We start from the raw sequence: 23,871 nt of genomic DNA on the forward strand, positions 1-23,871 counted from the left end.
GCTTCTTACCTTGCTCTTTCCAGTCCCAGCCCTTTGGTGATAGGCCTGGTAGTGGACCTTGTGGTTGGTGGGAAGACTTGCCCTCGGAGTTGATCAGGCCCCTTCCCGGCCCACGTCCGCCGCCGCGCCTACCCGGCCTGCGTCCCTATATAGAGCTTTAAGGTTTGCAGCATCCCTTACCAATATTAACTTATTTGATCCTCACAGCAACCTGAGAGGTAAGTGCTATTATTATCCCTGTTCTATAGATGGGGAAGCTGAGGCCCAGAGATAGTAAGTGGCTTGCCCAGGGTCACACAGCTAGGCGCGCCTGAGACTGGTTTTGAACTAAGGCCTGCCTGACTCCAGATTCAGTGGTCTACTTCTACATATGTGAAATAATAATAATAACAGAAACAGTTAGCATTTATGTAGCTCCTACTATGAACCAGACACTGTTCTAAATATTTTTACAAATATTTCACTTTATCCTTGCAACAACCCTAGGAGATATTATCTTCATTTTACAGGTGAGGAAATTGAAGCAAACAGAAATTAAGTGACTTGCTCAGGACCACACAGCTCATTAGTGTCTGAGGCCATATTTGAACTCAGGTCCTCCTGACACCACACTCATCTCTCTATTTGCTATGCCATCTAGATGCCTCACAGGAAAAAAATAAAAGGCTGTTTAATGTTACAAATAGTTCTTTTCTTTTTGGATCATTTTTAAATTGTCAGAATCCAGTAGCTGAGGGATATAAAAATCAAAAGGAATTAATTAATTCAGAATCAGAGTTAATGTATTTTAGTTAATCATTAAAAGGTGTTAAAATTTAAAAATCCAAAATGAAAATTATCTCAAAGGGGATGTCCCCAAAAGCCCATGATGATATTGAGGAAAAGTTGTCAATCAAGGATACCAATTATACGTTTACTGATAGTACCAGAAGCCCTAGATCCTTTAGGCCACCACAAGACCCATGAGATTGACTAAAGGCAGACTGCCTCTGTCCCAGTTTCTAATGTCCCTTCTTGCTGGCTAACATCCTTTTTTTTTCTTTTCTGGAAATTTCCATAGCCCCTGCTTCCATTCTCTACTTGCTTCATCCAATTCTCTCATTTTATTCAGTAATTAGTATCTCCTTGCATTTGACATCAAAGATGAAAAAACAACCAGATTCACTGGAACTAGAAAGAACCTTGACCCTATAAAACCTAGGACTTCCAGTAGCCTTGGGAAGGTACCTCAATGTGGAAGTAATTGCAGTTCAGGAATCCTGTATCCCAGGTTTGAGTAAAGAAACATTGAGCATTTGGCCTGAATATAGACTACTCTTATTTCTTCCCAATAGGCCTGCAGACGGGTGGGCACTCACAATATGATACAACTATCACATTGGACTTGGGGAAAGCATATATGCTCCCAGGACTGTCAGATGTGTTGCCCAGGATACATGCATGCTGCCCTCAGCAGGACAGTAAACCAGAGCTCTCTTCCCAGTGCCTAGACTATCAAGACTAACTTGGTGTAGTAAAGGCAAAGAAGTTGTCAAAACTGTGTGCAGTCAGTCAACTTTCAATGAGCCCTATTGACTGGATCTACAGAATTAAGTCACAGAAAGAGCATTCCTGGGGGAATCCTTAAGGGGAATGGAGAATAAGTATAGAGATAAATAGGGGGATATATTCAGTTCTTCACCCGTCACCCATCATAGCCCTCGTGCTGTTCATTAAAAAGAAAAGTATGCATGTGTGACTGCCACAACTATAGAGCCTGGAATGTAATCACTGTTTAGACCACTATGCCCTACCCTTTGTAACTAAGAGGCCTAATGGACCATTTCACAGTTCATCTGAATTCTGTTCCCAACCATCCTCAGTGACACAGCTCATTGCTGAAGGTGATACTTCAGTGATCCTGAAAGACTTTTCCTGATCCCCTGATTGCAGTTGACCCATTTCTTCTAAATATATAACTTGAGTCTACTGATGGTGTCTTTCTTCACATGGGCTCAGACTAGAGGAGTTACATGGCTATGAATATTGCTTCATTTTTGGTGGTTAGTGGCCATGTTCCAGAACTTAGTTATGGACAAACCTGGCCCACTTTATGATGTTAAGTTGGGCTCATAAGTGCTCATTGTGGGGTTTTATGGCTATGAGGCAGGACCAGTCGGAAAGGCATCTGTTCTGCTATAAGAATGATGAGAAAGAAAAGACCCTGGAGATCATCTAGTCTGACGTTCTCAAGTCAATAGCCAATGAGCATTGATTAACCACCTGCTCTGAGGTGTATAGGGAGAACTAGCATCTCTAGTGGGAGGGATTTTCATGGCTGCTCATTCACCTAATTCTCACCTGTGGCTCAAAGAAGCTGTAGCATGTGCAACCATCACACCCCAGTAAACTATTTTGGCAGACAAGTTAAACCAACTTGAAGGTAACTGACAGGCCTCAAGTCAGGAAGACCTGAGTTCAAATCAAGCTTAGGTGCTCACAAGCTGTGTGACCCTGGACAAGTCACTTAACTTCTGTTTGCCTTAATTCACCAGACAAGGAAATGGCAAACCACTCCAATATCTTTGCCAAAACTCCACGAACAGTATGATCCACAGGATCATGAAGAGTCAGACACAACTGAACAACAACATCCTTCCTGCCTCCACATCTTTCCCATCCATCTCCTTCTCTCTATCCACAGAGTCCCTTACCAAGTTCAGGTTCTCATCATCATTTACTCAGACTATTGCTACAGCCTTCTATATTTGAGCTCCTTACCCCAAATTTCTTCCCAGCACGATCTAGCCCCAAGGTAGCTGTCAAAGTGATTTTCTTAGGGTATAGTTCTGATGGTGCCATGAATGCCAGTGTCTCCCCGTTATTTCTAGGAGCAAAACAAAATACAGTCAGTCCTCTGTCATTTAACCAATCTACCTTTCCACCCTTATTACACATTATTCCCTTCTACGTACTCTACCACCTATTCGAACCAGCCTTCTTTTTGTTCCTCATACATTAGCACTGAATTACCAATTTCTGTGGGATTTTTCCCCCACTGGCTAGCCTCCATGCCAAGCATGAATGCTAGCCTCACTTTTGTCTCCTAAAATCTCTAGTTTTCTTCAACATTCATCTCAAGCATCACCTTCTATTGAAGCCTTTTCTGAGACCCTCCCCATTCCAGAGCTACAAGTCTCCTAATAACCTCCTCTCAAAAAAAACCCCTACCTTATAACCATTCCATATCTCTCTGGTACATAGATGCTTAATAAAGTCCTACTGAACTTAGCTGAATAGCAATCCTCATTCACCCCACGCTTCAACTTTCAGGTTAATGTTTCCTCTCAGTCTTGGGACCCATAAGAAGGCTGGAGCCCGGGAAAGTTAATGTACATTGCCGCCATCTATTAATTAATACTTTTTCAATTCCTTTTATACTTTGGAGGCTTCCTTTTTAAGAGGTGTTTTTTCTGTAGCGTATGTGAACATGTTTTGTTTTCAGATTCTGTTTTAGGTGGTAACTCACGACAGGAGAGTCTGTCTTTCATTCTATGGTACTTGCAAACCTCCCCTTAGGGGCTAATAAGCATGGTTGCATCCAATAAATATAAATAAATATTATGTAGTAGCTCCAGATGTGCGGAAACCCATTCCCGTTAGGAGCAACGATGAGATCACATCTCTAACCCTGTGGTTTTGTGATCTTATCTCACACTGCAATGGATCCCTCCATGATGCATAACAGTTTGTAACTGCAATAGTTTACATTAGGAAGTTGGGTTTGCCAAAAACTAATAGGCCTAATGATCCAGCTTTTGAAAGGTGGGGTGAGGGCAGGAGAGCAGAACAGGTCCAGGACTCGACCGAGTGTTTACTATTTGGATTCTTTCTATTGAGATATCCCCAGGGCACTTCCTCTGATTATAGCAATTCAGCACAGCATATTCCATCCATAATGAACTGGGCTAGGAGCATGATCATATGATCATAGAATCTCAATTAGAAAATATCTCTCTCCTTTTACTTCTCTTCCTCAATCCATTTTTTCCCCTCTCTTCCTCTTTCCTTCAATGTTTCTTCCTTATCTCCCCCTCTGTTCTCCATGTCACCCTTAATCTTTCTCCCTCCACTCCCTTAATATTTCTGTCTCCCTCTTCCCTTCAATATAGTTCTTACCTTCCCTGAGATGGTCTCCAAACTATGAATTAGACCCAATTTGAGTATCTTTTGGCTTAAAACATTCTCCACAAAAATATACAAACCCTGCAGGCAGTGGGTTCAGCTATTTTATCCTATCCACACACAAGCTGATAAGGATTTTTCTGTAATTCGAAGCTGGGGTTGGAGCCTCGCCCTGACTCTATTTCTCAGTCCCAGAACCAGGAGGCCCCTCCTGGAAGTTTCAGGCTGTGAGCCTGCAGTAACAAGTATGGATTCCATTTCCAATCACACTGCACTCATGTTGGTCTTTTCAGGACCCATCCCTCTAGTTGTAAAACTGCTTTTCTAATGGCAGATGAATCAGGCCAGTCAGCCAAAGAGATCTGGTAAAGATTGTGGAATGAAAAATTCTTTGGGCAAAATAAAAAATGCTACCCAAAATAGCTCTGTTTCTTCTCCAGTCCCCTAACACTCAACGCTATTTCTGGTGTACACAACTTAAGGAGTCCTTTCTTTACATTTTAATTGAGATAAAAAAAGTTTCATCCAGGCATTCACCAAGGCAAAATCAATTTATGACACAACTCACAGATACCTATCAGGGTCCCTACAGACAAAGATCAAAATCCCTAAGGTCATTTGGTTAAAATGCCAAACAAATCTAGGTTTTTCACCATCTACAGGAGGCCAGAGATCTGGATTCTGGAGGACAGCCTCTGAAAAGTTCTTCCTCCTGCCAAGTTTAGCCCAAAGGGCTCTGAGGAGGAACCCACTAGTCCCATGGTTAATTACATTTGGCTTTGGAGATGCAAAGAAGATTAGGACATATTTGTTTAAAGTTAGTCAAGCGAATTGGGCCTGTGGGAGCTCTTAAATATTTCATTCATGAAATAAGTTATGAGAAATGTTGAACCTAAACATACAATAACAATTTTCATGGAAAAGTTTAAATTGCAACTTTTTGGTGGTTAAAGTTTTTGTGCAGGAGTTTGGTCAACTAGGCAAGGTTTCAAGAGGGCATCAGAGGCATAAGTGGGACAATTCTATACACTGGTCAAGAACTTGATAGACATTTTATAAACTATTTTCCTAGGACCACACATATACAAATGACACTGCTATGAAGATGCTTGAATATTATAAATAAAATGCTATGAGAGTTTAAAATATGGAGATATTCTGTCTAGAGGTAATCAAGGAAGGCTGCATGGAGAAGGTAGTATCTGATTATGGAATATCAATTAGCAGAGATGTTGTGGGGAAGATATTCTAGACATAGAAAATATAAAAGAATGAACATGGGATATATGTTTAGGGAATTAGTTTGTCCAGAGCAGGGAGAAGGAAGTAGTATGAGATTTGGAATTTGAAAATGAAGGCTGTTGGGGAGACTAGGTGGCACAGTGAATAGAGCACTGGCCCTAGAGTCAGGAGTTCCTGAGTTCAAATTCGGCCTCAGACACTTAAAACAAAAAACTAGCCATGTGACCTTGGGCAAGTCACTTAATCCTAATTGTCCCACCTTCCCCCCTCCAAAAAGCAAGATAAATAAATAAATAAAAGATAAATTCTTAAAAATAATTAAAATGAAGGCTTTTAAGGGCCAGGCTGGAGAATTTGAACTTTGGTAGATAATGGAGTACCTAAACTTCCTTATGCAAGTGAGTGGTGTGATCAGAATTGTACATTAGGAAGAGTACAAATCAATCAATGAGCATTTTTTAAACATTATCTTAAGTGAAATGTAAATATGTATATGTGTGTATACATATATGTATACACACACATACACATAAATGTATATATAGCAAAAACACAGTCCTACCCTCAAGAAGCTTGTATAGATAGTATGTATGTAGTGAATAACTATGCACATGCCAGACACACGTGTAATTGGAAAATAATCTCGGAGAGAAGAGACAGAAATAGAAGCCGTGGCCCCTGCCTTGGAGGAGCTCATCATTTAATTGGTGAGGCCTTTCCTAGTTTCCCCAGCTACTGTTATTGTTTGTCCTTCTTTCCCAAAGAGGATTATGACGTCAAGAAGGGGATGTCAGGACTTGAAGGTGAATTGGATTTAAGCGAGGCAGGGTGGGGCAAAGTCAGCAGCCTCTCACTTTCTCCTCTGGAGTCATGTGGGTCCAGCGGCAAGAAATAGATCAGGATGACTAGAGATGGCCCTGGATGCAGTGGGAGACCTTGACCTTTTAAAGCTGAGGTCTTTAACGGGTCTCAGTTTTTCTGAGGCAACACCCATTCAGCAATTAAGGTTAGGTAGTGCCTTTACCCTAACTGCCTTTATTTGTTTCTATTTTGTTTCTATTTAAATATGTACTCATTTCCTCCCCTGATAGAATGGAAACATCCTGAAGGCAGGGACTGTTTCCCTTTTGTTTTTGACTCTAGTGCCTTGTACATTGGTGTTGTTCAGTCCTTTCTCAGTCATGTCCAACTCTTCCTGACCCTATTTGGGGTTTTCTTGGCAAAGATATTGGAGTGATTTGCCATTTCCTACTCCAACCCGTTTTACAGATGAGGAAACAGAGGCAAACCTGGCTAAGTGACTTGCCCAGAGTCACACAGCTAGAAAGTGTCTGAGGTAGGATTTGAACTCACAAAGGTGAGTCTTCTTGACTCCAGACACTCTATCCACTGCATCACCCAGCTGCCCACCTCGCACATAGGAGTTGCTTAAAAAAATATTGACCGATACACTACCACAATTGTCTACCATTTTCACACAAAACAAGTGAAGATGATATTTACTAAGCAAGGGATATGTAGTCAAAATTAGGACTGTGGCATTCCTAAGGCCTTGGCCAGAGTGCCTGGTCTGAGATGTTTGGGAGGACTAGTCTCAAACTGGAGACTTTAAAAATGTGCTTAAGGACTTCTTCTCAATTATACAATTTAAAACATTTTTAAATGCCCCATGCCTGGGAGTGGACAAAGGAGAAGCATTATTATAGGGTCAAATAAGGGAAGCACTCTCTGGAGAAGGCTGAGAAATAGAATTCTTCCGTGCATTCAAGGATTACTATATATGACTCCTTAAGATAGATACAATCTCCTCTTGGTCCACAAATGACCTTTGGAGACATTTCCCTTGTCCATCAGTGAATACAATGAAACCAGACACTTCTGTGAATTTAAAGGTCAAATTCCAAGGTCTGAAGTTCTCTGGCTCAATATGACTTTACATTCTTAAACATAAACTATTGACCAGATGCACATAGATTCTTGTATGAAAATGAGCAAAGGAACAGAAGAAAAGAAGCCCTACAATTCTTTTTTTTCCTTTTGGAAGGCAATTGGGGTTAAGTAACTTGCCCAAGGTTACATGGCTAGTTTTTTGTGTGTGTGGGTGTTAAGTGACTGAGGCTGGAACCCAACTAAGATCCTCCTGACTATGGGGCCAGCGCTTTCCTCACTGCGCCACTTAGCCGCCCCATGGACCCTACAATTCTTAAGGCCCAAGGAGAACATGACCTACCTGAAAAGATAGTGTTTTGTGCTCATCTCTTAAAATGATGTGTGCCTCAGCAACTAGCCTGCAATAAAGGTAGTACCTCAGAAGAAATAATATCCTCTAATATCCTGACCCTCCTAGCTTAAAATTCTGTTTCTCTACTTTTTTTTTTTTTTAACTAGAGTCAGTACTTGGATGCTAGGTCCAAAATTGACTTCCTTGGTAGTCTCTCTCAGTCTCAGTTTCCTCATCTCTAAAATGGTGATAATACTTCACAGGGTTGTTGTGGAGAATCACAAGATAACATACAAAAAGCACTTTGTACACCTAAAAGTGATATGTAAATGTTAGCTGTTATTATAATTAAAACCAAACTCCTCTCTTCTTCTTTTTCTCCTTTTCTTCTTTCTCCTCCCCTCCCTCATCTCTGTTTCTCTCTCCTTATCTCTTCCCCCCTCTCCCTCCTCTTCCTACTTCTTTCTTCCCTCCCGCTCTCTATTTCTTTTTCCCCCTTCACTCTCCCCTCTCTCCTTCTTCCCTTCCATCCCACTCCCATCTTTTTCTTTCCTCTCTTCTCCTCTGCCCTCCCTTCTCTCTTCTCCTTCCTTATCCTCTTCTCCTCTCTCCCTCCCTTTTGTGTTTCTCTCTCCTCCCCCTTCCCCTTTCTCTTCCTTCTCTTCCTCCTCCTTCTTCTCCTCTTCCTCTTCCTTCTTATATTTCTTCTTCTTCTCTGTCTCTGTCTCTCTCTGTCTCTCTCTCTCTGTCTCTCTCTGTCTCTCTCTCTGTCTCTCTCTCTCTCTCTCTTTCTCCTCTTCTCATCTTTCCTTAATCTTTAATGTCTACTAATGGTACCATTATTCTCCTTGTCATTCAGGCTCAAAACTTCAATCTTCCTTGACTTTCTCCTCACTCCCAGGTCTTCCAAATCCTGCTGTTCTTTCACATTTGTCCTTTCCATTCTCACTGCCACTAAATAAGTTAAGCTTTGATATGACTCTCTTAGACTAGTTTAATAGCTTCCTCATTGAACTGCTTCTCTCCAATCTATATACAATACATATAATATAGTAAAATAGTATATATGTTATATATACTATTGTCAGATTCATATTTATACACCCTGCTTACATTGTCCCTCCCCTATTCAAAAATTCTTGATGGCTCACCATTAAATTCAGGAAAAAATTCAAATCTTTAGTCTGATACTTAGGTCCTCCAAAATGGTCCCCAATCTTATTCAGGAGACCTAAAGGAAAGAAAGGGAAAGAAGAAAAAAGGGGGGGGGTTGTCAAGTTAATGCAAAAAAATGTGGAAGCCAATATATTAGCCATTTCATAGCATGTTAGCACTTTCACTAGAGTGTAGGAGTGGGGGAGAAGGTAGAGAAAGAAAAACCCAAATACATCATGAGGATCTCTGGAATTCACCATGTCCTCAAACATCATAGTTCTGTTGTTAATAGCGTGTTGTTAATGTAACATGAACATAACTTAAGAAAACTGAGGCATAGCATTGCTCCACTGGTAGCCAAACAACTCTGCTTGCCCTGAGGATGCTGTTTCTACCACCAGGCCCCCAGAACTCTCTAACTCTAATTTTTGAAGGAGTCTCTGCCACAATCTGGTCATGACTGAGGCTCTACCTAAGGCAAAAGTCATTAGCCCTTTAAAAACCTGAAAACTTCAAAGACAAAGCTAAATTGAAAGCTAACCAATTCCACCATCAGGCAGCACCAGAAATAATAATAGTTCTTATATTTTGCATATATTATCTTGTTTGATATTATTGAAATTAAGGAAACACTGCTATAATTTATTATCTACATACATTTTTTGCCTTTGTAGTATGCTTTTTTGCTTTTTGGAGGGGCAATCGGGGTTAAGTGACTTACCCAAGGTCACACAGCTAGTTTTTGTGTTATGTGTCTGAGGCCGCATTTGAACTCAGGTCCTCCTGACTGTGGGCTGGTGCTCTATTCAAGCCTTCGTAGTATTCTAACATAAACTTATGGAAAAAGTAAAGTTGTACTTCATCAAGTTAACATTTCAGAAAATGATTTAATAATGTTTATAAAATATATACTTAAGATCATATATGTTTCTAACAAATATTTAGCATATTCATCAGTGAGAATTATATGAAAGATTCAGATGAGTACAGCCAGGATTAATAAAAGCTCTTGTTATATACATCCAGACCATAGACTTTAAAAGGGTCATTGTCTGGACACTTGGACAATGAAGGAAATCTTCATTTAATGTGGAATGAACTGGTTGCCTGCCCCCATATTCATGAGAAATAGCTAGATTTTGAGTCAAGATGGCCTTGGTTCAAACAACAATCATAAACACTTACTAGTGTTTATGTCAGAAGGGTATTTCATGCCCCTACTTCATTAATTACAAAGTTCAAATTTTTCTACTGAATCCATCAATTAGTGGCATAAATTAGATGCATGCTATAAGTCAGAGATAAAAGAAAATAATGCTTCATGGGAAATGTCTTATGTTTGTTTAAGGAGCATTGGTCACACCATGGCACTTGGATAAAAACAGAGAACCAGTTGGAATCCAGCATTCCAATAGCAAGTCAGTCTAGCTGTGAAGTAGCTTCAGGCAAGAATCCAAGGGACAGCGACCTAGAGGTGGGTGAATGGAGTCTCTGTCTCCTCATCCCACCCTTGACCACAGGATGTTCTTCTGAACTTTGAAAAATCAAAAGATTTGGACTTCCCATTGGCATTCTACCAATGTCTCCAAGCAGTGATGACTCAGGGAAGCATATGATTTGGGATCCAAGGACAATCTAGATTCTTTGTGGAAAGGCAGTTTTAGGATTCAACAAGGAGCATGGGAGAAAACTGCAAAAGGGGAATTTCATGAGGACTCGATGAAGGAAGAGTAGACTCTCTAGCCAGTCAGGCATGATGAGTTGCTGCTTTGTCACCTTTGTTCTCCAAACTTGAACCCACATTCCCCTGAGATCCATACATACTTGTGTGAGAAGGTGTCCCAGATTTGAGCGGGGAGGGAAATGTTGTACTTTAGTCCTTGTTTTCTCTTCTCGGTGACTATCCCTTTGTAAAAGCTAATTAATATTGGGAAAATATCAACTTGTTAAATGATTTGGGTTAACATATTGGTGGGGAATCATGAGCCATAGTATCAGAACCCCAAATAATGAGAGCTTAATTATTCATTGATTGATTGAAAACTTAAATGAAAAAAATACATGTGAGCACATTTTCAGTCCCTCTTTCCCATGGTCCTCGGGGCCACCGTCCTATCTAGGTATGCAATGTATGTATAACTAAGCAAACAAAATATGTATGGAAGATCTAGAAGGTCTTCCCACTCCTTAACAGATGCTTATATTTTTGTGGGCCCCATAATTCTTGGATTCTCAAATCCTCATATCTAGTGTTATTCATTTCTCATTGTTATCTATTTTATTATTTAACACTTTCAATTTAACAGTATATTATTTTTTCCAACAACCTGTAAAGACAATTTTCAACATTTATTTTCTGAAAGATTTTGAGTTCCAAATTTTTCTCCCTCTCTCCCTCCCTTCCCCCATCTCCAAGACAGCAAGCAATCTGATAAAGGTTTCTATTTTAAATTTTAACATCCTCACATCTCCACCTTAAGACTTTCCTATTGAAGCCTATCTCCAATTTAAAAAATTCAAGCCTTGACAGTTTCACCTCCTAGAGGACCCAGGTATCATTAAGGAACATATCTATGACCCAAATAAGAAGAAAGGATGGTCCTACATAATTTCATATATCTATAGAGCAATTTACTGATGATAATATCATTGCTAATATCTTGAAGCAATGTGCACAGTGACTAGAAAGCTGGCCTTGGAAACAGAAAGATCTGAGTTCAAGTCTTACCTCGGACACACACAGGCTCTTTGACCCCTGCTCAACATTCTTGACCTCCCAATGCATAGGTAGCTCATTAAGGTTGAAGAAAAGGTTCCATCCTGCATTAGTCAGGGGAGCTTCCTCATCTGCAAGTTTCTGTCTCAATGAAGTCACAGACCTAGTCTTTATTCCCTTGTATCTTACACTTATCCAGTGCCTTGTTGTCCAGTCATTTTCCAGTTGTGTACAATTCTTCATGATCCCATTTTGGGGTTTTCTAGGCAGAGATACTGCAGTGGTTTGCCATTTCCTTCCCCAGCTCACTCTACAGAGGAAGAAACTGAGGAAAATGGGGTGAAGTGACTTGCCCAGGGTCACACAGCTAGTGAATATCTAAGGCCAGTCAGGTCTTCCTGACTCCGGGCTCTCCACTGTGCCTCCTAGCTGCCCTGTCCAGCACCTCAAACTCTCTAGAATACTTTTAACACACAGTCCCTACAAGAAGAGTCTCCTGCTTCCAGTGCCAGAGATCCCAAAATAGAGCACAGTGCTCGTTTGGGCCCACAACTGGAACAAGAGGCAAAGAAGGTAAAGGGAGCATCTAGAATGGTTCAAATGTGGTCAGTTTTGTGAGGAAAAAGGAAAAACTGAAGAGGCACCAGACTGGGAGTCAAATAAGCAGCTCTGATTTCTTTTAAACTTTGGTTTCTTCTTCTGTAAATTGGAGGCATTAGTGGTCACCCCTTTTAGTTTGTTGTGTCATAAATAAGATGGTGTATATGAAGGACTTTGCAAACCCTAAAATAGTATATAAATGTCAGTCATCATTATTAAGTCCAGGTAGCTCTGGGCCACCTGGAGTCACTGAGACCTGAGTTCAAATCCAGCCTCAGACACTTCCTAGTTGTGTGACCCTGGGCAAGTCACAACTTCTGTCTGCCTCAGTTTCCTCAACCATAAAATGAAAATAATAATAAACACCTACCTCTCAGGATTGCTATGAGGATTAAAGGTGAGCTTGTTTGTAAAGCACTTACCACAGAATCTGCTTGATAAATTTTTATTTCCTTCCCTCCTTTTTATAGACTGCAAAAAATGGAGACCCAGAAAGGTAGTGATTTGCCCACTGTCACATAGGTAGGGAGTAAGTATCACATAAGAATAAATATTTAGCTGATGTAATGAATCCCAGGAAAAGATGATCAACTTCTCCTCGAAACACATTTTAAATGAATAGTTTTTGGAACTTTCAGGAACAGTGTTACACAGATATGGGAGAGACCTGGTGATTTTTTGAGATTTACTCTAGCTTTGATAAGTTTTAGGTAACTGACCAGACATAAGAAAATTAATGGAGCCAGGCTTTCCTTCTCTCTCTGTCCACATGGGTAGTTAAAGCTTTACATGTGGGTACCGTATCCAAAGGAATATCAATTTTGATCACTTGTGCTTTGCAAGGTATCTTGGGGTTTGGGGGCTAGATTATTTTTCTTCCCTATTTATTTATTCTATTATTGTTTGTTTGCTTTAAAAATTGGGACAATTAACTCTTTTGTCTCATATAATTTCATTTATGATTCCTTGAGATATAGCTCTGGTAAACCAGGCTTGATAAAGCCCATCAGGACTCAAAAGGAGCTATTCGACTATGCCTTTAAACCCAAATCACTCTGGCTCTCACTGATTGTCCAATAATAGGTCCCAGCCCATGCCTTACTTGATCATTGTTTGAGTTTTAATGGCTTAGAGTGACTGTAAATAGAAAGTGTTTCTGTTCTGGCCAGAAACTCTCAGGGTCTTCCCCTCCCAGATTGATTCTTTTTAGGCCATTTTTTGCCTCAATTCTTACCTAGCCTTTAATTACTGAATGGATGCTACCTCAGACAAACTGAGACCTGGGAAAGACCTTAGCTTAAAAAAGCCAAGGTCTCCCACTACATCCAGGACCATTGTAAATCATCCTGACCTACATCTTGCCACTGGACTCAGATGGCCCTGGAGGAGAGAGTGAGAGTGACGACTTTGCATAGCCCTCCCTCACTTAAATCCAATTCACTTCCAAGTCAAGGCATCACCCTCCTGATGTCATTTGTCCTCTTCCAGAAAGAAGGACAAACAACAAAAATAAAGCAGCCTTGCCAATGTTGACTGGTTCCCGGGTATAAGTTTAAATTCAGAGCCAGGAAGCAAAATGTATCTTGTATTAATTACCAAAAAAATTTCACATTAATTGTGAAAAAATACACAGATCTCCATTTATGAAGGAGAGAGGGGTTCTCTTTTCCTGGGGCTCCCTTAGAGTCCAGAGGCTGCCCTGAGTAGTATTTTTGCCTACAGTTATTTCTCTTGAAACTGTAAATTGAAAGTCTGTTTATGGCATGCTGTATGTTCCCTTTAGTCAAGGCAATGGAATGCTTCACTAAAGTTTCCCAAGTTCTAGGAGTTGTCTAGAGTTTCATGGAATTCACATGTTGATGCTGTTGTGGTGACTGTCTGTGATTTTTTGTTGTTGTTGTCATTCTTTCCCTTTGTCTTTCTTAAGCCTGAATATTAAACAAGACGGCAAAACCCAACAAGGTTTATTGTTCAATATGGGCTGGTCACCCATTAGACACTCCAGAAACCTAAACATTCTCTGCAAATAGCATTAAACATTTGGGGAAATTCCCAATGATTTCACAAACACAAGAGTGTCTTTTCATCTTCCTTCTCCCCATCTTCTTTTATTGCATTTCTAACCTGCCACCAACCATATCACATATCCATTTATCCTTTTCTTAACTAACTTCCTCAATCTAATCACTAGTATTCCCTAAATCCAGCTTTCTCCCCTCCCCCCTTCCCTCATGACAATTTTTCCTGTCCCTCCTCAGTTCTCAGTAGACTCATATGTAATGAGGTACTTTGATCTGCCATCTATTCAAAAGTTCTACTTACAAATAAGGTCAATTTCCCAATTTATATAATGTATTCTAATAGTCCCCTCCAACTTAAGGGAGAAGATATGTTTAATTATCTGTTCCCTGAGGCCTTCATTGGTTTTTCATTTACTTGGCTTAACTTCCCAGATCTATAATTGCAATCCTAGTCTTTCTCTTGGCTACCAGTCCTACATCACCAAACTGTGTTTTTGCACGAATTGGATGTCCTGCTGGCCTCTCAAATTTAACATATCTGAAATTATCTTTCCATTCCAAACTCTCCCCTCTTCAGTATATAGTGTTTAGGACATTGCACACCGTAACAGCAATATTGTGAGGATGATCAACTGTGAAAGACGCTGATCAAGATGATCCAAAACCATGACAAATGACCCAAAAGACCCATGATGAAATATGCTATTCACCTCCAGAGAGAGAGAACTAATGACATCTGAACTCAGAGTGAAGCATACACTTTTTAACTTTATTTTTATTCTTTTGGGTTTGTGTGTTTTCTTTTATAACATGGCTAATATCGAAATATGTTTTGCATGACTTCACATGTATAATCAATATCAAATTGCTTGATTTCTCAAAGCAGGATGAGACAGGAGGAATAGAGAGAATTTGGAACTCAAATTTTTTTTAAAAAATTATAGAAAAAAATTTACATGTAATTGAAAAATATTTAACCAAAAATAATTTTGATATATACACATATGTATTTGTTTACGTATATATACATGCCTGGATATATATACATACATATTTTGGAAAACTTGAATGGTGAATAAACAGCTTGTAACAGAAATCGGAGACCCTTATTAGAATAGCAAACACCTTGCAAAAAAGATATAAAGCGAATAATAATTTATCCTGCACACTGAGCACAATCCAAGACAGCATTTTTAAAAGGCTTAATAACTTCTGAGAAGATTTGCAAAAGAAAACACAAAAAAAAACTGGGCAAATTCTTCTAAAGATGAGTATAGTGGATAACAGAAGCCTAGGAAGGTTAAAAAAAATTTTGGATAACCTAAGATTGTGATGACCACAGGCTGGTATCCTGAAAGGAGAAGAGATTACTACTCTTTGAAATCCCTTTATGTCTACAAAACAATGAAGGAACAAAATAAGGTAATGTTTAGGTTTGGGTGTTTAGAAAATAAACAAAGAACCAAAGAAAAGAAATACCCTAGCTTTTTATTCTTGTAATTGGGCCATCAGGAGAAAATTACTCAAGCTAGCAAATGGGGGCTGAAAGAGTGGAGAATCTCATTTTCTATCTGAGCTAGTCAAAGGAAGATTGAGGGAAAATATAATAGCAACAGAAGCACAATAAGGTAAATAGGGGTCTTGGCAGGTGAAAGGGAGAAAAAAGCAGAATTTGAGAGGAAGTGTTTCTCAGAGTTGGGGAGGGAACACCTATAATCAAAATAAAGAACTAATTATGGGAAGAAAGGGGAAGTAGGGCTAGAACTAGTCTTAGGGAGAAAAGAGACATTTGGGATTATATCTTTCCAAGTAATATAAACTAGATAACCTACTGCTAATTTCATTCTTTTCTCCCACTGTTTTTCCTCTAAAGGTGAAATATGTGGGTTGGGGAGAGAATAAACTTGGGGTTAACATATTGGTGGAGACTCATAAACAATATCAGAACCCCAAATAATGAGAGCTTAATAAATATTGATTGATTGATTGAAAAAGTAAAGGTGAGCACATTTTCAATCTCTCTTTTCCATGGTCCTTAGGGCCACTGTCCTATCTGGGTATGCAATGTATAAAATATGTATGGAAGGTCTGGAAGGTCTCCCCACTCCTTAACTGATGTTTATATTTTTGTGGGTTCCAAAATTCTTGGATCCCAAATGCCCATATCTCTTTCTCATTGCTATCTATTTTGTTATTTAACATTTTCAATTTAACAACATATTATTTTTTCCAATTACATGTAAAGACAATTTTCAACATCAATTTTTAAAAAGATTTTGAGTTCCGAATTTTTCTCCCTCCTTCCCTTTCCCCATCCCCAAGACAGCAAGCAATCTGATAAAGGTTTCTATTTTAAATTTTAGCATTCTCGTATCTCCACCTGAAGCCTTTCCTATTGAAGCCTATCTCAAATTTAAAAAATTCAAGCCTTGACAGTTTCACCTCCTAGAGGACTCAGGTATCATTAAGGAACATATCTATGACCCAAATAAGAAGAAAGGATGGTCCTACATAATTTCATATATCTATAAAGCAATTTATTGATGATAATATCATTGCTAATATCTAGAAGCAATGTGACACAGTGACTAGAAAGCTGGCCTTGGAGCCAGGGAGATCTTCGACACACACTGGCTCTTTGACCCCTGAGCAACATTCTTGACCTCCCAATGCATAGGTAGCTCATTAAGGTTGAAGAAAAGGTACCATCCTGCATTAGTCAGGGGAGCTTCCTCATCTGCAAGTTTCTGTCTCAATAAAGTCACAGACCTAGTCTTTATTCCCTTGTATCTTACACTTATCCAGTGCCTTGTTGTTCAGTCATTTTCCAGTTGTGCACAATTCTTCATGATCTCATTTTGGGGTTTTCTAGGCAGAGATACTGCAGTGGTTTGCCATTTTCTTCCCCAGCTCACTCTACAGAGGAAGAAACTGAGGAAAATGGGGTGAAGTGACTTGCCCAGGGTCACACAGCTAGTGAATATCTAAGGCCAGTCAGGTCTTCCTGACTCCGGGCTCTCCACTGTGCCTCCTAGCTGCCCTGTCCAGCACCTCAAACTCTCTAGAATACTTTTAACACACAGTCCCTGCAAGAGGAGTCTCCTGTTTCCAGTGCCAGAGGATCCCAAAATAGAGTACATGGTTCATTTGGGCCTACAACTGACACAAGGGGCAAAGAAGGCAAAGGGAGCAACTAGAATGTTCAATTATGGTCAGTTTTGTGAGGAAAAAGGAAAAACTGAAGAGGCACCAGACTGGGAGTCAGTAAGCAGCTCTGATTTCTTTTGAACTTTGGTTTCTTCTTCTGTAAATTGGAGGCAATAATGGTCAACCCTTTTAGTCTGTTGTGAGTCATAAATAAGATGGTGTATATGAAGGACTTTGCAAACCCTAAAAAAGTATATAAATGTCAATCATCATCATTCAGTAGTCAGTGAAACTTGAGTTCACATCCAGCCTCAGACACTTCCTAGTTGTATGACCCTGGGCAAGTCACAACCTCTGTCTGCCTCAGTTCCCTCAGCTATAAAACAGAAATAAATATTATAACATGATTTTATAGAGGGCAATTTGTCCATGAAACAGAGGAGGGTGGCAGAATTATTTGGAAAGTAATACCAAAAGTTTATTGTTCATAAGAAACATACTTCAAATATAAGACTTCATAAAGAATTAAATTGGAAGATTGAAATAAAATTTATTATGCCTCACTTTGAAGCCAATAAGCAGGAACAGCAATTGTAAAAATACATATGGTTGAGAAACAAACAGGAAAACCACATTTTTTTTGAGACAAATAATGAAATAATATTGATATTAAATGTTTATGAACAAAATGGCATAGCACTTAAGGAAAGAGGAAATAAAAACTTCCTGAATTAAGAAATAATAATTGTCAAATATTTTGACATGCTTTTTTCTGACTCTAATCTAAATTAGATAGATAAATATAGACAGATAAATAAGAAATAGGCTTAGGGACTAAAGAAAATACTGAGGGGCATGGGGAGATTTGATAGCCCTTGGATTACTGAATAGGATTACTGCATTAGATTACTAAATGGGAATCTTAAGAAGTGTACATATTTTTTAGCATTGTATGCCACTTATACAATTGCTGTGATCATGTACTAACTAGATCATAAAGTACTCTAATTTGGAAAGTCAGAAACACTGAACACATCTTCTATAGACTATAGCAATCAAAAATTTAAGCAATAAAGGACATGAATAATTGATTCATACTTAGAGATCTAAAGGTGTAAGGGACCACAGAAGCATGCTATCTAGTCTAATTTCCTCAGCTTCCATGTGAAAAAATTGAGACCCAGAGAAATTAAATGACTTGTCCCACATTACATAGGTAACAAGTTTCAGAATAAGAGAACCCAGGTTCTATCATTCCAGAACCAGTACTCTTTCCCCTGTACCACACTAACTCCCTTAAATGGAGCCTAAATACTAATACTAAAGAATGAATAGCTCAAATAAAATCATAGAGGAAGTAATTTAATTAAATTAAAAACAATGAGATAATATAGAAAATTTAGGTGAATTATATACCTTTAAATCAGAGTTGTCAAACCTATGCCCATGGGTTACTTGTGGCCCAAAACACTTCCAAGTAAGGGCCAAACTAGATTAAAATGTAATTGAGAAATAAATAAAAATACAAAGATAATATTGATACATGGTTTTCTAAGTCAATATGCAGCCCACAGAGATCCATATGTACAGTTTAATGGTGCCTGCTTTATATTTCAGTTTGACACCACTGGTCTAAACAATTAAATCAAGATGAGAAAAAAAAGATAAATGACTTGAATATGCAACCAAAAAACTAAAAAATTGACAAATGGGTAACCCTCCCCCAAAAAATTAAAAAACAGATAATCAAAATTGAAAGCAAACATATCATTGAGATGCTAAATTTTAAAAAGGTTATCTTTAAAAGAACAGAAGAATAAGCAAGCCTTTTTTTAGAGGAAGAAAATTGCCAAAATAAAAACTAAAAAAGGTAGAATTTACAATAAAGGAAATTATCAGAAACTATTACATCTAGTTATATGGCAACAAAACTAAAATTTTAAATGAAATTAATATCTTCCAAAGTATAAAATATCCAGATTAACAGCATAGAAAATGGAGAATCTAAGCAAATTAATAACAGAAAGACAATGGTTGAAGTCTTAAATGACCTTCCAATAGTATGAAGGTCACAGAGGGAGAAAGAGAGACCTGGGTCAAAATGGATTTCTAAATGAATTATTTGAAATAGTTAAAGAATAATCAATTCCTATACTTCATATATTGTTCACAAAATAGCAAAATTCCTGCTATGGGCCACATATGGCCCTACTACTCAAATAGGGAGAAATAAAGGTCAAGAAGTAAACTATACAACATCAAAAGAGAAAATTAATATAAAATAGTAAATAAAATATTGATAAAGAGGCTATATTAAATAAATTATTATTGTATTATTCAACAGTCAGGGTTGGTGTATGCCAGGAATTCAGAGGAGGTTCAAAATTAGGAAAAACATAAACATAATATATCACGCTATCAATAAAAATTATATGGTTGTATCAAAAGACACAGAAATAACCTTTAATAAACTATAGCAGCAATTTCTGTTAAAGGCACAAAAACAAAGTAGAAAAAAGACACCACCTTAAAGTTACCAAAATATTATTTGCAAGGTAGAAACATTAGAAGTTTCCCTAATCAAGAATAAAACAAGGTTGTCTCTTATTCCAATATTAGAAGATACAAGCATGTAAAAAAAAAAGTAACTGTGCCAATAAATTAAGAAGAAGAAATGGAGAATTTGAGACAAAATCATTCCTGTTTGTAAATGATATGCTATTTCAAATAGAAAATCCCAGAGACTCAATGAAAAATTAACCTAATATAATCAATTACTCATAAAATTGCAGAATACAAAGTAAATACATAAAAGTCATCAGCATCCCTACATATTACTAATAAAAATCCAACTGGAAAAGATGGAAATAGAAATTCTTTTCAGCATAAATACAAAACCCATCATATATCTGGAAGTAAAACTACCAAGACAAACTCAGAACTTACATAAATATAATTACAAAATATTCTTTAAGAAAAAAAAGGCTTCTGTCAAACAGGAAAAGAGATACTTCTAGAATAATCATCATCATAGTTGCCCAAGGATAACCACAAGTTCAATTCAAACTTGCATTAATTAGTGATGGAGGTAAAAGCCAAAATCACACTCGTAAAACATCATTTGATGAATTTGAGAAGTATGTAGCCATCTTGGGTGTTGTGACTACAATATCTTAAACTCACCAAAGTTAAAGAAGAAAACATATATAAAATAAAGTCCTTATCTGTGTTTCAGACATCAACCTGAATTTTACTCTTTATTATGAGTCAAACATATATACATGTGCATATGCAAAGACAGCATAGTTTATATACAAAGAACACTGGCTTAAATTCAGAAAACCTGGACTGGAGTCCTACCTCCAACATTTACTAGCTACATATTCTTGAATAAGTTACATTACCTCTTTCAACCTCTGTTTCCTCATCTTTTAAATATAATATAAATATAAAAATATATTTGTAAACATATTATATCACATAATATTTATAAATGTATTTTATTTATAAATTTTTATAAATATATTTATAAATTTGTAAACATATTATACCACTTAATATATGAACATGTATTATTTACAAATAATAATGTTGCTAGGAAAATACTTTGTAAACCTTGAAGTACCATGTAAATGTCTACATATAAGTAAGTATAAGTAGGAATAAAATAATATTGCATTTCATCTCATATAGATATGAGAAGATAAAACCACTGATGGGTTTAATATTATGGGCTCTATTTTTTTCCATAGTCTCCCAAAATAAGAAGTCAGTCCAAAATTTTATGGTTTAATTATTACTTTGTAAGGGAGACACATTCTCTCCTAAGAATATTTATTACATGTGCCAATATTGGTAACTTGGATATGGACACAATCTACACTGTGTTTTTTTCCATCCCTCAGAAATAACCAAGCTCAGCAGTGGTCCAACTGCTTCTATAATCTCCTTCAGAACCTCGGGAGAAATGTGTGAACTCTTTTTGGAAAAAGTAGATAAGATAGCTAGGTGTATAGCAAGTGGATTAACCCTGAGGTAAAAGTGATGACTGTCTTTACTACTAACTTGCCAAGCAATCTTTGGAAAGTTAGATGACAGCACTTTCTTTTTATAAAAAACCTTGCTCATTTCAAGAAAAAACATAAGTGAGGATAGCTATTTTCCCAGTGAAAAGTGGTACTAAAAGTTATCATATGTTTGCTCTTGCATATTAAAATAATTAGAATATGAAGTCCTCTTCCCCTGTATACGGGAGAAAATTCTTGGGCAGGGAAGGTATTGCTAAAATATAATATAGTAATAGTGTTCCAAATATCAGGAAAAAAGAGTTTTTCTAGAACTAGTTGGTCTGTTGACAAGTGTCTGCACTTTTTTCTCTCAAACCTCATGCTTCTCCATAAAATTCCCTTATAATTCATGCATTGTAGATCATCGTCATAATTTCCAAGCACTTAGGAAGCATTTAACTCCCGGAGGATGTTACTTTCTCATTTAGCAAGAGAAATGAAAGGAAGTGGAGAAGGATGGCTAAAATATGAAAATATATGAATGTACCAATATGTTCAGTCCCCAGAGAACTCTATTTTGATGGAGATGTTGGAAAGCACAGCTCTCACTGCCTTAGCCAATCACAATTTCCAGTCTAGTGTCCAAAAACTGATTTTGTGTAGCTTTTCTGGCAGATCCTCCTCTGAGCTATTGGATTCCAGCACACTCTGTTCAAACATCAGCTTTAAGGTTCAATACCCAGACACCACCATCTTTGGCTGCTAAAGGGGCAAAAGAATCATTCGGTCACCTCTTGCCACAACTTTGGAAGGAATTGCTCCATTCCAGTCATGGTCAAGGACCACCTATCCTTAATAATCTTCTGAAATATAAGACTTATTGTGTCATTTCCATTAAAAGTCAGTCATTGATTTTAAATCTAATAGTAATAATAATTATAATGACAATTGACATGTCTTGCACTTAAAAGCTTGTTTAAAAAATTCTACATATAGTATTTCATTTGAACCTTCCAACAAGCTTTGTAAGGAAGGTAATTCAACTATTATCCATGTCTGTTTAATTCCAAAGCATTTCCTCTCATCTTGGACTCAAGGCATGAAATCTCCCAAAAGGCAATGCTCCCATGAAGTGAAGCCTTTTGAATATTGAATTGCTAAATCTCCTGGCACACCTGGCAATTATTCCTTGCCTTGGAGCCTGCTCTCCTGATTGGTGAGTCGTTATCTAGGATCCTGTTTTGTGAGGAGCTCCATCATGATTCATTCCACTCCCAGGTCAATTTCCTCCCCTGGCTCTTCCATGTCCTAGTACATGGTAAGTTCTTTAAAAAATGGTTTATCTACATCCCATCAGTTATAATCCTTCTTTACAACCTGACTAATGATTCATGTGAAGATATTTGTTGATCCTATATTTGAGGGAATGTGGCCATGACAGGGGTAGGACAGAGAGAGGGAAGGAGGGGGAGAAAGTTTGAAACTCAAGGGACTGTGGAACTGAATATTGTAAACTAAAAGTAAATAAATCAATTTTTTTTTAAAAAAAATGGTTTATCTAGCTAACTATTTCTAGGCAAACCCTTCATCTCAGATTCCGCTCTACTGACAAGTATTGTAGTGAGGTTACATTACAAAAATTAGGGACTCTAACATTTGTTGGTCCCACTAAGTACAATAATTCTGCATTTCAATTAAGTAAGTAAAAATAAATGAAAATGACCAGCAACTTTTAGCAGAGTATTTTGTTTTAGGTTGATGACCAACTACGAATAGAAGTTAAGGTGTACGGTGCCTTTGAACACTCTCTCCTCACCTTTGCGTCTTAGGACCTCTACCCTCCCTCAAAGTTCACATCAAAGATCATTTCCTACAGGAAACCTCCCTAGGAGATCCCAATTTCTGGTGCCCTCCCTCTCCTCCAGAAATTACTTTGTATCTACTCTCTCTATATTTTATACTTATGTCTCCAGTAGAATATAAACTTCTTCCAGGAAGGTTTTTGTCTTTATCTTCCCAGAACCTGGTATTTTCTCAGAATCATGATGATATAATGGCAACGGGAATTTGAAGATCTTCCCTGTCCCTTAATAAGCCTAAGGGAATTTGAAGACCTTCCCTCCTTTGAAGACATACCTTGCCTCCTAATAGGCTTAATGTAACCACATGGAACCTGTGGTGGGAGGAGTTTGCTGAAGGGTGGAGCAGAGACCACAGGAAGCTGAGAGTCAGAGCAGCTAGACTAGAGAGAGGAGAGGATGCATCCAAGGGAGACAGTTAAGACTTGTTAGTAAATGTTGGCTTGTGGGAAGGCTAAAGGATGCTATGGCTCTCTGTACCATTATGGTTCATTAGCTTCTTTGCAACTATGATGGAATGGGTTTGGGGATCCAATTTTCTAGTGTCTGAATAAGTGTTTTACTTCTTTCTTTTACATGGTGAGTCTGTTATGTTTTGCAATTGAGCACTATGCAGGCATATTTATAGTGACTGTTGGTGCTGTGAATATTACATTGGTGCTACAGATGGATACTTAATAAAGGCAGGCAGTGGGAAGGAAGGAAGGAAGGAAGGAAGGAAGGAAGGAAGGAAGGAAGG

At 38.0% G+C, this 23,871-nt stretch overlaps 1 long non-coding RNA gene across 2 annotated transcripts in view; it reads right to left on the reverse strand.

The window, feature by feature from the left end:
• LOC138147784 (uncharacterized) overlaps positions 1-23,871 on the reverse strand; it is a 103,039-nt gene that overhangs the window by 50,784 nt on the left and 28,384 nt on the right. For both annotated transcript variants that reach the window (XR_011164891.1, XR_011164892.1), the window contains exons 3-4: positions 8,779-8,858; positions 2,761-2,866 (exon numbers count right to left, since the gene is read on the reverse strand). This is a non-coding gene — a long non-coding RNA (uncharacterized lncRNA). The remainder of the gene's footprint in view (positions 1-2,760; positions 2,867-8,778; positions 8,859-23,871) is intronic.

Source organism: Petaurus breviceps, unplaced genomic scaffold (assembly GCF_028583685.1).
Source record: "Petaurus breviceps papuanus isolate PSGF00001 unplaced genomic scaffold, PetGlider_PUasm1.0 90808, whole genome shotgun sequence".
NCBI classification, from domain to species: domain Eukaryota; kingdom Metazoa; phylum Chordata; class Mammalia; order Diprotodontia; family Petauridae; genus Petaurus; species Petaurus breviceps.